Source organism: Adiantum capillus-veneris, chromosome 22 (assembly GCF_014529385.1).
Source record: "Adiantum capillus-veneris isolate H3 chromosome 22, ASM1452938v2, whole genome shotgun sequence".
Lineage (NCBI taxonomy): Eukaryota > Viridiplantae > Streptophyta > Polypodiopsida > Polypodiales > Pteridaceae > Adiantum > Adiantum capillus-veneris.
The window spans coordinates 110841759-110854804 of record NC_140952.1 but is presented as its reverse complement, the minus strand read 5'-3'; positions in this window follow the sequence as shown (position 1 = coordinate 110854804).

The window sequence follows — 13046 nt, the reverse complement described above, 5'->3', positions numbered from 1 at the left end:
GAAGTTCCTGACAACGAGGGGGTTGCCGAGTGCCGACGCATAGTGGATGAAATGTCACTAAGAGACCTTGACCAAAAGGATGAAGAAGATTTCCAAGACTTGACTGATAAGATGTTAGAGGATAACGCAGATGACGAGCTGTCTAGTAGCTCAAGTCAGAACATCATCAAATGGAAGGATTGATGGGTGATCTACTATGATTTCTCGAACCAAAATCCTCAAAGACAACCCAGATATTGAGATAAACGCAGAAACAACTGAAACAAGCACAACGAGGACTCAGTACCTCTGCTAACTGACAAAACGCAGTACTTAAGGTTTGTAGAAGCAATGGACTACCTCAAAGACGGGATATCAAAGAGATACATGAAACCTGACTCAACCAAAACAAAATAAAAAAAGGCGAATACACAAAAACCAAAAAAAGAGAGCAACAGAAATGAAAACTGACAAGGAATCGAATGATGATAAATTCGATGCACCTTCCCACTATAAGAAGTATACCATTCAGGATAGGAAATTCGTGGTGCAGAAACTCAAACGAGATCCCAAAGAACCAGGAACTTCAGGCTTGTAGAAGCAATGGACTACCTCAAAGACGGGATATCAAAGAGATACATGAAACCTGACTCAACCAAAACAAAATAAAAAAAGGCGAATACACAAAAACCAAAAAAAGAGAGCAACAGAAATGGAAACTGACAAGGAATCGAATGATGATAAATTCGATGCACCCTCCCACTATAAGAAGTATACCATTCAGGATAGGAAATTTGTGGTACAGAAACCCAAACGAGATCCCAAAGAACCAGGAACTTCATACGATGGGGCTGAAAAAGCCAAATGCATCAACTTAGCAGAACCGCGTGAGGAGCCTAAACCAACATACATCGCAATGAATCTTACTGACAAAGAAGACAAAATTCTAGTCAATACGCTTAGACAATACAAAGATCTAAAGGGGATAGATCTTGAGATCTGTAAGCACATGATACCCCTTAAGAGTGATGCCAGACCACGCAGACAATGTCCTTACATGTACAATGAGACTTTTGCCAAGAAAATTAAGGATGAGATAGACAAACTGAAGGATGCCGAGTTTATCTACGAGATTAAACACACAGATTGGGTGTCCCCTATTATGGTAGTACCCAAAAAGAATGGAAAACCGTGTGTCTGTGTAAACCTCAAATAGGTAAATGCAGCCACCATCAGGGATAACTATCCACTACCAATAACGGATCATGTTATTGAGAGGGTAGCAGGGAAAGATGCCTATAGTTTTCTAGATGGGTTCTCAGGCTACAACCAGTTGACAGATTAAAGTGGAAGATTAGCATAAGACAACTTTTGCGATGGAGTGGGGTGTATTTTCTTACAGGGTAATGCCTTTCGGCCTGACCAATGCCCCTGCTACATTTCAAAGAATAATGAGCCACACATTCAAAGAATATCTCAGACAATTTTTGGAGATTTACATAGATGATCTTTGTGTTCACTCTCATCGAATAAGTGACCACATCACTTATCTAGGAAAAGTCTTTGAAAGGTGCAAAACGTATCGTATTTGCTTAAACCCGAAAAAATGCATCTTCATGGTAAGACAAGGTAGAATTTTGGGCCACATTGTGTCCAAAAACGGAATTTCAACTGATCAAGAGAAGATACAAATAATTATTGCACTACCGAGACCAACGAAGATGAAAGAAGTGCAAGCATTTATGGGCATTGCGGATAATACAGGTGTTTCATATGCATGTATGCTGTAATAGCTAAGCCGTTGTACGCCCTCATTGCTAAGTTCGAATGGACGGAAGAATGTGATCAGGCTCTCCAAAAATTGAAGCAACAATTAATTTTGCTTCAATTTTGCAAGCCCTTGACTAGAGCAAAATCTTTCATGTTCATGTTGATGCATCAGCCTATGCCATCGGATGCATATTAGCCTAGCCAGGAGAGAAGAAAATGGATTTTCCCATTTTCTATCTAGTCAGCAGCTAAACAACGTAGAGAAAAATTATACCACTATGGAAAGAGAAGGTCTTGGGATGATATATGCTATCAAAAAATTCAGACATGTTTGAGGATAAATCAAATGGGCGCCCAATTGGTCGGACACGTAGCCAGACACCACATTTGTAGTCTATTATTTTCCCGAGCTAGTGTAGTAATACTCTGTGTAAATCCTGATTCCAGAGTAGTAGTCAATTCCCTGAGTTGTAATACTGTCATGACAATTGTAAAGGTCCATGTGAACCGGGCACTGGCTATTTAGAATTCCCTAGGTATAAAGATCAATAATTGTAATGTGAAAAGGGAGGCTTATCTTGAGAAGAAGAAGGGAGCTCAAAAAACGTATGCTCAAGCTACGAGCTGCTCCAAACTTGCAATCATCGCAGCTACTGATTTGGTAATCAGTTTTTGATTTAGAAACTTGCATTGTGTTCCTCTCTCTTTTTTCTTTAAATTAAGTGTAAGCATTGTCAGTTTTGCTGTGGTTCTCGACTACATGTCTGTGAGCTGTAATTGCAGAGTTTAGTGCTTAAGTCACTGTTTTTAGTGGTTTTGACTATAGGAGAGTGCTCTTAGACCATAGGACGACAGTTTTGGATAGTTCTATTGTAGTTTTCAGGACCTTTTTCATGATGGATCGTGATTTTGGTACCTTGTTGGATTGCGACTAGACTGGCTAAGATAGTGTCCCTAGGTGTCCTAGACCTCCTCTTAACGTTTCGTTGCATTTTGAGTCCGTTCGAGTGCCGAAATGGCGTGATGACCTAGAGATGTGAGAAAGGACATATACAGATGTCCCTGATCATTGAGTGTTGGTTTGCTTATTGAGCTAGTGTGTTTGCTTATTAAGGTTCACTTCGTGAGATTGACGATCTCATAGAGTCTCCGTGTCCCATCCGAGTCACTCTCCCTGAGTATTGACATTATGTTAGTGCCAGAAAGCTATGTTGCAGACGTCCGTCGCGGCGATCCGCTAACATTGGCGTCGTTGTCGGGGATATGATCCTTAGATGGTGAGTGACCTAGTGTATTTTTAGAGCGTTCTTTTTCTAAGATTTGTCTCTCCATTCCATTTACACTTGGGTTTAGTGCTTGATAGAGTCTAAAAGTCAAGGACGTGCTAGATCTATTCTTGAGAAGTAAAGAGGGTTGTGAGTGAGATAGCCAAAAGCATTTCATTCTTCAATTTTCTCTATGCTTTCAGAGTGCTGTACCATTTTCGGTTTCGACTTTATTTTGTACCGTTGTGTTTGTTTTTGTTTCATGTGTCATTTTAGTACTTAGGAGTAGGGTAAGTAGAAACTACTACCATCAAATTTGGGCTAAAAGATTGAGGGAAAAAAGGGTGAAAACCATACTTTGGCCGAAATGACCATAACTCTGAAATTATGAAAATTTTGATGGTAGAGATCTCAAACGTGATCCAAATTCAAAAATTTGTGGATCAAGGGCAGTAGACTCTCCAGAAGCAATCTGAGAAGTTTGATCAAAATTTGTGAAAGAACATGGATCGCGATCCATGTACCCTAAAAACCATTTTTGTGAAAAGTGACCATTTACAATGTACATCATTGGGAAACTTCTTTGATTAAGTTTGCTTGAAAGAAAAACTCAAAAATCACATCAAAATTTGCTGTTAGGACAAAAATAGCAAAACAAGCATTTGAGACACAAAATTGGGTAAAGCTTGAGATTTTGGGATCCAAATCCAAAAAGGTGAGATTTGGCTTCTACAGGGCATAAAGAACCTACAGAACAAAATTCATGAAAAAATGCTGCCAAACATGGATCGCGATCCATGTACCTTTCTGGCATTTGGGGCTGATATTTGACAAGTACATCCCTGATAACTAGTGAAACAACTTTGCCACAAGGGACCATGTCAAAAAATTGAAAAAAGTTGATCAAAATAGCCAGATACAGAAACTAGTCAAAAACCGCAGGGCAGACATAAAAACTCACTTTTGACTAGGCAAAATTTGTCCAAACTCAAAAAGATTTGGGGAAGAGTATCATCATAACATGGACTACAAGCTGACCATGTTTCATGTCAAAATGTAGTCAAACATGGATCGCGATCCATGTACCTCATGAAAAAGTTTTGAAAATTTTTTGGCTGAGATTCGAGCAGTAGGTAGCTGGTACCATTTGGAACAACTTTCCCAAAAGAACCATTTGTAAAAAAGTTGTAAAAAGTGGTCAAAAGAGCTAAAAACAGAACATTCTCAAAACTACCACAGCAGACTGTAGAAGTCAGATTTGGTAGGGAAAAACTAATCCAAATTCAGAAATTCTTGTGGGGCAGTCTACAAACATCATAAGCTATCAGTACACCAAAAATTCAGATCCAAAAGTGGTGGAACATGCATCACGATCCATGTACCTCCGAGAAATTTTTGGACAGAAACGTTTCAAGCCTGTAGCAAAGAACATTGTGAACAAAAGTCCCCAAAGAAATTTTGTCAAAAAAGTTCAAAAATTGGGTCAAAAGTGCCAAAAACAGTGCAAAGAGGAAAACCCTAAAACAAACCTGTGAATTGACTTTTGCCTGACCGAAAGTGATCCAAATCATACAAAAACCATATAGCAAGGATTAGGAGACCAAAGGGAAGCTGTGTGCTAAGTTTTACTACCATCTGACACATAGGTACATGGATCGCGATCCATGTTCCTTTGTCACAGATTGATACCAAACTTGCACCATTGCTAGAGGACATCACCAGGAGTCTAGTGGTCTTTTCAAAAGTGAATTTGGATATCAAAAACCTGTCCAAAAGCCCAGAACTACAAGGTACTCTAAGCAAGTGCCAGAGTTGACCTAATTCTCAATCCAGATGTTCATTTTCAAAAAAAAATGATACCATAGGACCTACTAGTCATGTTGATTCTAATGGTACCAAGAGAAGTCAATTTGGGCACCAAACATGGATCGCGATCCATGTACCCATAGTGACAGCTTGACCTGAAACTTTCTAGATCAGTAGTGCATACACAAGAAAACATGTCCCCAAGTTCAATTTTGAAAAAAATTGAGCAAATTTGGGTCAAAAGGGAGCAAAGTAGGTGACAAACTGAAAACCGCTGTGTAGACCTAGTATTGGCCATTTGACCTAGCAAACCAAGTCCAAATCCAAAAATATTTGAGATTTAGCTTGTGGACATAGTCAGGAACAAACTCCTGAGATGACACGTCCAGATGTGGTTGAACATGGATCGCGATCCATGTACCTCAACCTCAAAATTTACTAAAAATTGGCACAGAGCCTGCTCATGACCTTGTCTACACACAATAAAAATTTGGAGAAAAAATCTGACAGGAAACATGGATCGCGATCCATGTACCTCTCAGCATAGTGGGGGTATCTGACTTGGTGATCTTGTAGATATACTTGAGTACATCTCAAATCTCAAGTTTGAGCTAAAAATACCTTCGGGAGACCAAGATACAAGCCAAAGTTCTTGTTTTTTGCTCCTAAGACTGTTTTGAGTGCTGTTTTCAAGTGCAGTTCACCAAAATTGCTCTAACTTTTGATAGACAACTTCAAATTGAGTCAAGTATAGTTAGGAAGAAAGCTTGCGGGCAATAGCTTACTAGGTTTCCTAGGTTTCCCCAAGACCAGTTTCTAGAGACCAAAAAGTCAGAAATTCTTGACTTTTGAGAGACCTGATCAAGGGCAAAAAGGGATAAGTTGCACTAAGAGAAAGTGGGATTGTCAAGGACTATCTTGAGAGATATGAGTGATCCTTAATCATGATAAATCATTCACTACCAGGGTTTTCTACTCCACTCAAAGACATTAAAAACGCTGCAATGCCTTCAATAGGGGGATTGGGAGAATACCTAGAGAAGAGGCATCCTTTGATTGACAAACCAAACGTGAGATTTATCAAAGCCAATGAATCCATGAGAGTGCTTACAGATTACACTTATGAGGGCTTGTATAGATTTACAAATGGGGATTCATACATCTTCTAGAGGTGTGTAGAGCCCAATGCCAGGGAGTTGACCACCCATAAGAACCTCTATGCATTCACGTATATATATGCCAATGGAGTGCAAGTTTTAATGGTAGATAAGTATGGACGTGAGTACAAACTTGTCGATCCAATTGACTTAGAGCGATACACATACAAGGGTACTCTGATCTCTACTTACTTTCAACGAGAAACGATGCCAAAGTACACTTCAGAGAGGATTCCACCGGGATTCTCTCCAAGACGAGATGAGAGGGTGAGAAACATCTTTCCAAGCGACCACGAGTGACTAAACCCCAACGATTAAGACCATATCAAGTGGCTCAACGTGTCAAGACAAAATACGATGGGTCTAAGGACCCATATGCTCATGTCTCACTCTTCAAACAAGTTTTGAGAGTTGAACAAATTGCGGATTTCATACTCAGTATGAGGGATTTGGGTTAACATTGGAAGGAACAGCCTTGACTTGGTTCCAACCACTAAATAGAGATGATTTTGTAAACATAGCACAACTCTTACAAGAGTTTTTAGAGGAGTTCTCGAAAAGGGGGATCAAACATAACACAGTGTCCCAAATCTACGCTTTCAAACAAAAAGTGAACGAGAGAGTGAAGGAGGCTTTGCTTCGCTTCAAGCAGTACATAGACAGATGTCCTATGAGAGAGCTCCCGCAAGATGAGAGATTATTAGTTATTTTCATAGAGGGATTGAGAAATGAAACTCGCAAAAAGGACCTACATCTAAAAAGATGCACAATGTTTGAGCAAGTCACTAGAGAAGCTCTATATCTAGTTGACAATTGCAAGGCCTACGGAGAGGTGACTGAAGATACAGACAACACGACTAGTAGTGCCTCATCTCCGAAGAGCAAATCAACAACAAAGACAGATGTTCAAACTCCTTGGGAACCAATCATGGACCAAGTGGTCAAGGGGGTGATTAGAAGTGGTTTACTACCAACAAAACCTAGATGTACGACAGCCTCAATTGAGGATATGTAGTACTTGTGGAGGGGATCATCCCACTCCATGGTGTAACACTCAACCAAAGCCACAACGTGTACTAGGGCAACAACCACCTGTTTTGAACAATGGTAGAGTAGTAGTCAACTACACTCAGCCAATGTATATGCCGCAACTCGTGAGAAACCAGTACTCCGATGTGAATACGCTCATGTTCATAGCCAATCATCAGGAGTATGGTTCAAAGAACATTCTCACAAGGCAAGAACAACCATTAGCTGGATCACCAGCTGTGAAACAAGAAGGTCCATGCTATGAGTGTGGAGGTGATCATTGGGCACGAAGTTGTCCAAACAAGGGTCCACAAATCGAACTATTCATATTTTGTGAACGTTGTGGGATAGACCATCTATGCCAACACTGTGCTAAAAATCCAGACTACAAAGGGAAAGCAACAATGAATGTTGTAGGCGTGATGCCTTCTTCAAGCGGATCCGAGGTAGAACCCGCCATTCCTTTAAAGGTGATGACTCGACCTCAAGATCAAGAAGTTGCCAAAAACAAACCAGTTGAAAAAGCCACATTGCGTGTTCAAACAGAATTTGAGAACAAACTGGTGAAAAGCTTCGGAATAAGATCATGGAAAGGCAGACGGGACAAAATGATATTGAAGAGGCTGAAGGAGAAAGCGGCTTTGGAAACTGAACTGAATCAAACAAGAGAGCTGTTACCATATACATGTGGTAGTGATGTGTGTGAACACACTAGGACCGCCAGGGAATTTTTTCCCTCTTTAGAAGGTTTTTCCCCCCGAGCATTGTATATACGCCCATCACTCTAGGGCTATCTATCTTTCCATTGCACACTAAGTTATATACTCTCTATTGTGTGCCTTAAGCTTCCTTCGTCTTCTCCAAGCTTTGTGTGTTTCTCTGCAACCCTAATTCCAACAATTGGTATCAGAGCAGGTTGCATCCTCCCGGGCTTAGTCTCGCCGGCTGCTCTCGTACACGCCTGCTCACTTTCTCCGATTTCCATGAGCTTTGGCGAGCGTTTGCAGGTCGACAAATACTTCGAGAGAGCTCGTAGATTTTCGATTTGGGCTCATTTTGGCCTCCGTTTTCACTACAAGCAAGTCTGCACAGGCAATTTTGTCATTTTGTGCAGAATTTTTGTCAGTGCCGTTTTCTGCATAATAGGTGCCTTATAGTCTTCTGCGGTTTGTGCTCTATAGCACGTGTTGTTCTCGCTCCGTTTCTCCTATTTTCGGGTAGTTTTCACATCAGGTGCAACATTTATCATGGCTGACAACAACAACACAGATGTGTTCAAGATGTTTGCTGTTGAGAACAGGTTGGATGGGGACAATTACCCTATGTGGGCTTATATGATGCAACACGTTCTTGTGTCAAAGGGCATCTGGAATATTGTGCAAGGCATTGATGTACGTCCTGGTTCTGAGGATGTAGGCGATGTAGAGGATGTTGCAGGTCTTGCTGCTGTTAGAGTTGTTTTGCCTATGACAGAACAAGCTCGTTGGGATGTTAAGGATGCGTAGGCTCATGCATTGATTGCGTTATGTGTGAAGCGCACCATTGTTCCTCACATACATTCAGCAAAATCTGCAAAATAGGCTTGGGATATTTTGGCTGGTCTTTATGCAAGTCGCAATGAGGCTAAAATTGCTTTGTTGCGTAAAGAGCTGGAGTCGAAGATTATGCATGAGGAAGATGATATGGACACTTTCCTTGCTAGTGTCAAGGATATCAATAAGCAACTTATTTCTGCAAGTGAAGTCATTTCAGACAGTTCCCTTGTGCAGACTGTTCTTGATGCCTTACCAGATTCTTACCAAACTTTTGTTAGTACTTGGAGACTTATGACTCAAGGAAATCCTGAAGTTGTCAAGTTTGATGCATTATGCACATTGCTGTTGCAAGAGTCACTTTCCAAAAAAAACAAGACTGGGCAGCGTGCAGTTGAACAAGCTTTTATTGCTTCTCAAAGAAATGGTGGTAACAACAATGCAGCCACTTTTTATGGTTCTGCTGCTTCTACTGGCAGCACTTCGTCTGGCAATTGTGGTGATAAGGGCAAAAAGAAGATGCGTTGCCATTATTGTAAAGCTAATGATCACTTGATCAAGTAGTGTCCTAAGTTGAAGGCAAAAGAGGCTACGAAGAAAGAAGGTGGTTCCATTGCAAATGTTGGTTCCACTACAAATGCAGCCATTGTTGAGTCTTCTGTAAAAGGAGATTGCAATGCTGATGTTGATGTAGAATGGGCTTTTAGTGCAGAGTGCACTTACAATCCTGCTGTCCATAATGCATGCTTGTCAGTTGCTGCAGATTCACATGTGTGGTATTTCGACAGTGGTGCTACAAAGCACATTACCTCACATCATGAATTGTTTACCTCTCGAGTCTATCCCTTATGGGAATTCAGTCACTTGTGCCAACAATGCCTCTTATCCAGTTCAAGGAGTTGGAAAGATTGTGCTTGGTGCTACTAATGGCAGTTCTTTCACACTTGTTGATGCACTTTATGTACTTGGGATCAAGAAGAATCTCTTGTCTGTATCTGCACTTGCTAGACTTGGATTTGTAGTCAAATTTGTGGATGACAGATGTACAGTTCATGATCTCAGTTTTGGTGTGATGAAATTGTTGCATCTGGCCTTTTGTGCCATGGGCTGTATAAGCTCACTTTGTATGACAAGTGTGGACAAAATTTTGTAAATGTTGAAGATTCAAGGGCTATTTCAGATGCAAAACTTTGGCATGCAAGTTTTGGTCATCTGAATTTTGCCAGTTTGTTGCGTTTGAAGAAATCTGATATGGTTGCTTCTTTGCCGCCTCTTGAAGCACCTATCAAACATGTTTGTGAAGGCCGTATTTTGGGTAAGATGCAGCATTCTAAGTTTCCAAAGGATGGTTCAGTTCAGGCCACATGCAGGTTACAGCTTGTGCATAGTGATGTTTGTGGGCCCATGCAAACTCGGTCCTTAGGCAATTACCTATACTTCGTGAGTTTCATTGATGATTACTCCAAGCGTGCATGGGTATTTCCTCTTAAAGCGAAGTCTAAAGTTTTTATGTGCTTCAAACAATTTCTGGCTATGGCTGAAAATGTCTCAAAATGTACGATGCACACCCTTCGTTCCGATCGAGGGGGGGAGTATATGTCTCATAAATTTAATGCATTTTTGGCTAGTCGTGGGATAAAACACCAATGTACAGTGCCTTATATACCTCAGCAAAATGGTGATGCTGAGAGGAAAAATAGGTCACTGACAGAAATGGCACGATGTATGGTCAAAAGTCAAGCTTTGCCGCATTCTTTTTGGCTTGAGGCCATCATGTGTGCCACTTATGTACTTAACATGTTTCCTACGAAAGCTTTGCAGTCTATTACTGCATATGAAGTATGGCATAATAGAAAGCCTTCTATTGAGCACATGCGTGTTTTTGGCTGTTTGGCATATGCTTTGGTTCCACAAGTGTAGCGCAAAAAATTGGATGATAAGGCTGTCAAATGTAGTTTTGTTGGTTATAGTGCTGAAAGAAAAGGTTACAGGTTGTATCATCCGCAAACAAAACGTATTCTAGTTTCTCGGGATGTAGTGTTTGTAGAAGATTCTGTTCAACCCTTGCTGTCATGTACTAGAGACAGTAATGTAAGCTCACAGGACATTTATGACACTTTGTTGCCTCTTTTCAGTGGTGGAAATACGAATGTAAGTTCCAATGAGGCAAATGTACAGCCTATGGGGGTTTCTAAAAATGTTCTAGATCAGCCTATTACTGATGCAGATGTACATGATGTACTTGATGAGGAAAGGACTAAAAATGAGCAGGCTAGAGGTATGCCAAAATGGATGGTGCACACTTTGCGTGACAATAAATTGGATGCACCTTTGTCTAGTCGTACTCGTTCAGGCTCTCGCCATGCATCTTATGCATCAGATTGTTATGCTTTGGCTGTGTCTAGCTTACACGATGTTGAGGAGCCTCTGTCTTTTGATGAAGCACAGAATTCAGAAAATTGGATGGCTGCCATGCAATTAGCATATGATGCACTCATAGAAAATGACACATGGACATTATGTGATTTGCCTCCTGGCAAAAAGGCCATTGGTACGAAGTGGGTTTACAAGTTGAAACGCAAGCCGGATGGTGAGATTGATCGCCATAAGGCTTGACTTGTTGCAAAAGGTTATGCACAGCAAAAAGGCATAGATTATGAAGAGACTTTTGCTCCCACCTGTCGTATAACTACTGTGCGTTTTGTATGTGCATTGGCAGCTCATTTTGGTTGGGATGTACATCAATCAGACATTGTTACTGCTTTCTTGAATGGTGACATATTTGAGGAAGTTTATGTAACGCAGCCGGTTTTGTCATAAAAGGACAAGAGGACAAAGTGTGCAAATGTAACAAGGCTTTGTATGGGTTGAAGCAATCTCCTCGTGCTTGGTATGAGAAAGTTGACACTCATTTGGTCAAACAAGGCTTTCGTAACAGTCCAACAGAAAGCACATTGTATGTAAAGCGTGAGCTGACGTACTTCTCATTGTGGTTCTTTATGTTGATGATTTGATGATCAATGGACCAAATGAGAGACATATTGCTGAATTTAAGGCTGATTTGAATGCTACTTTCAAGATGAAAGATTTGGGGCTATTGCATCATTACTTGGGTATAGAGTTTAAGCAAAGTGATGGTGGTATTGCCTTGTGTCAGAAAAGTTACATAGAGACATTGCTATGTAAGTTTGGACTTGAGGATTGCAAACCTATTGCCACTCCCATGGAAACAGGTTTGAAGTTGAGTCTACATGATGCTGGCGATCCTACTGATGTCACTCTTTACCAAACTGCTGTTGGTGGTTGTCTCATTTATGTATGCAACACGAGGCCGGATATTCAGTTTGCAGTCTCACAGGTCAGCAGATTTATGCATAGCCCAGGGTCTAAGCATTGGCAGGCTGTCAAGAGGATTTTCTGCTACCTTAGTGGCACTTTACATCTTGGCTTGTTTTATCCCAAGGGGGGATGCTGCCAGACTTACATGCTTTTTTGGACTCAGATTGGGCTGGTTGTTTTGACACGAGTGTGTCCACAAGTGGTTTTTGTTTCATGCTTGGCTGTTCATGTATATCATGGTTAAGCAAGAAGCAACCTACTGTGGCCACTTCGAGTTGTGAGGCTGAGTACATGGCAGTCTTCACAGCTACGGTTGAGTGTGTATGGCTCAAACACCTTATGGATGATTTGGGTGTTGGACAGGATACTGCCAACACTATCTACACTGACAGTCAGAGCGCATTGGCAGTTGCGAGAAACCCAATTTTTCATGCTCGCACAAAGCACATTGAGGTGCATTACCACTATGTCAGGGAGAGGCTTTCAGCAGGAGAGATCAGCTTGGCTTATGTGCGAACACAGGACAACCTTGCAGATATTTTCACAAAGGCATTGTCTCGTGAGAAGCTTGAAGCTTTCCGCAAAGCTTTGGGCTTACTCCCCTTTGTGGACCGATCATGTCCTTAGGGCATGGCACTTCCCTTTACTCATGTGGCAGCTCTCGTTCACCGCATCACTCCAGGGGGGATTTGTTACTATATACATGTGGTATTGATATGTGTGAACACACTAGGACCTCCGGGGCATTTTTCCCCTCTTTAGGAGGTTTTTTCCCCTGAGCATTGTATATACGCCCATCACTCTAGGGCTACCTATCTTTCCATTGCACACTAAGTTATACACTCTCTATTGTGTGCCTTGAGCTTCCTTCATCTTCTCCAAGCTGTGTGTGTTTCTTTGCAACCCTAATTCCAACAAGAGCAACTTAGACAAGAGTAAGAAAGGAACAAAAGCACAAAGGGACCTAAAGAGTCAAAGACTAACTCGGGAGGTTCAGTTTTGGTCGACAAAGTGGTTGAACCTTTGGATGTGATCTTGAAAGCTTATGAAGCTTTAGGCTAAAACCAACCAAACCCAAGAGGATAGATGGCTAACGTATCCTCATCCAAGGTATGAAAAAGAGAGGTTGCAAATGTGCAAGGAGCTCATCCAGAAGGCCCAAGATCTTA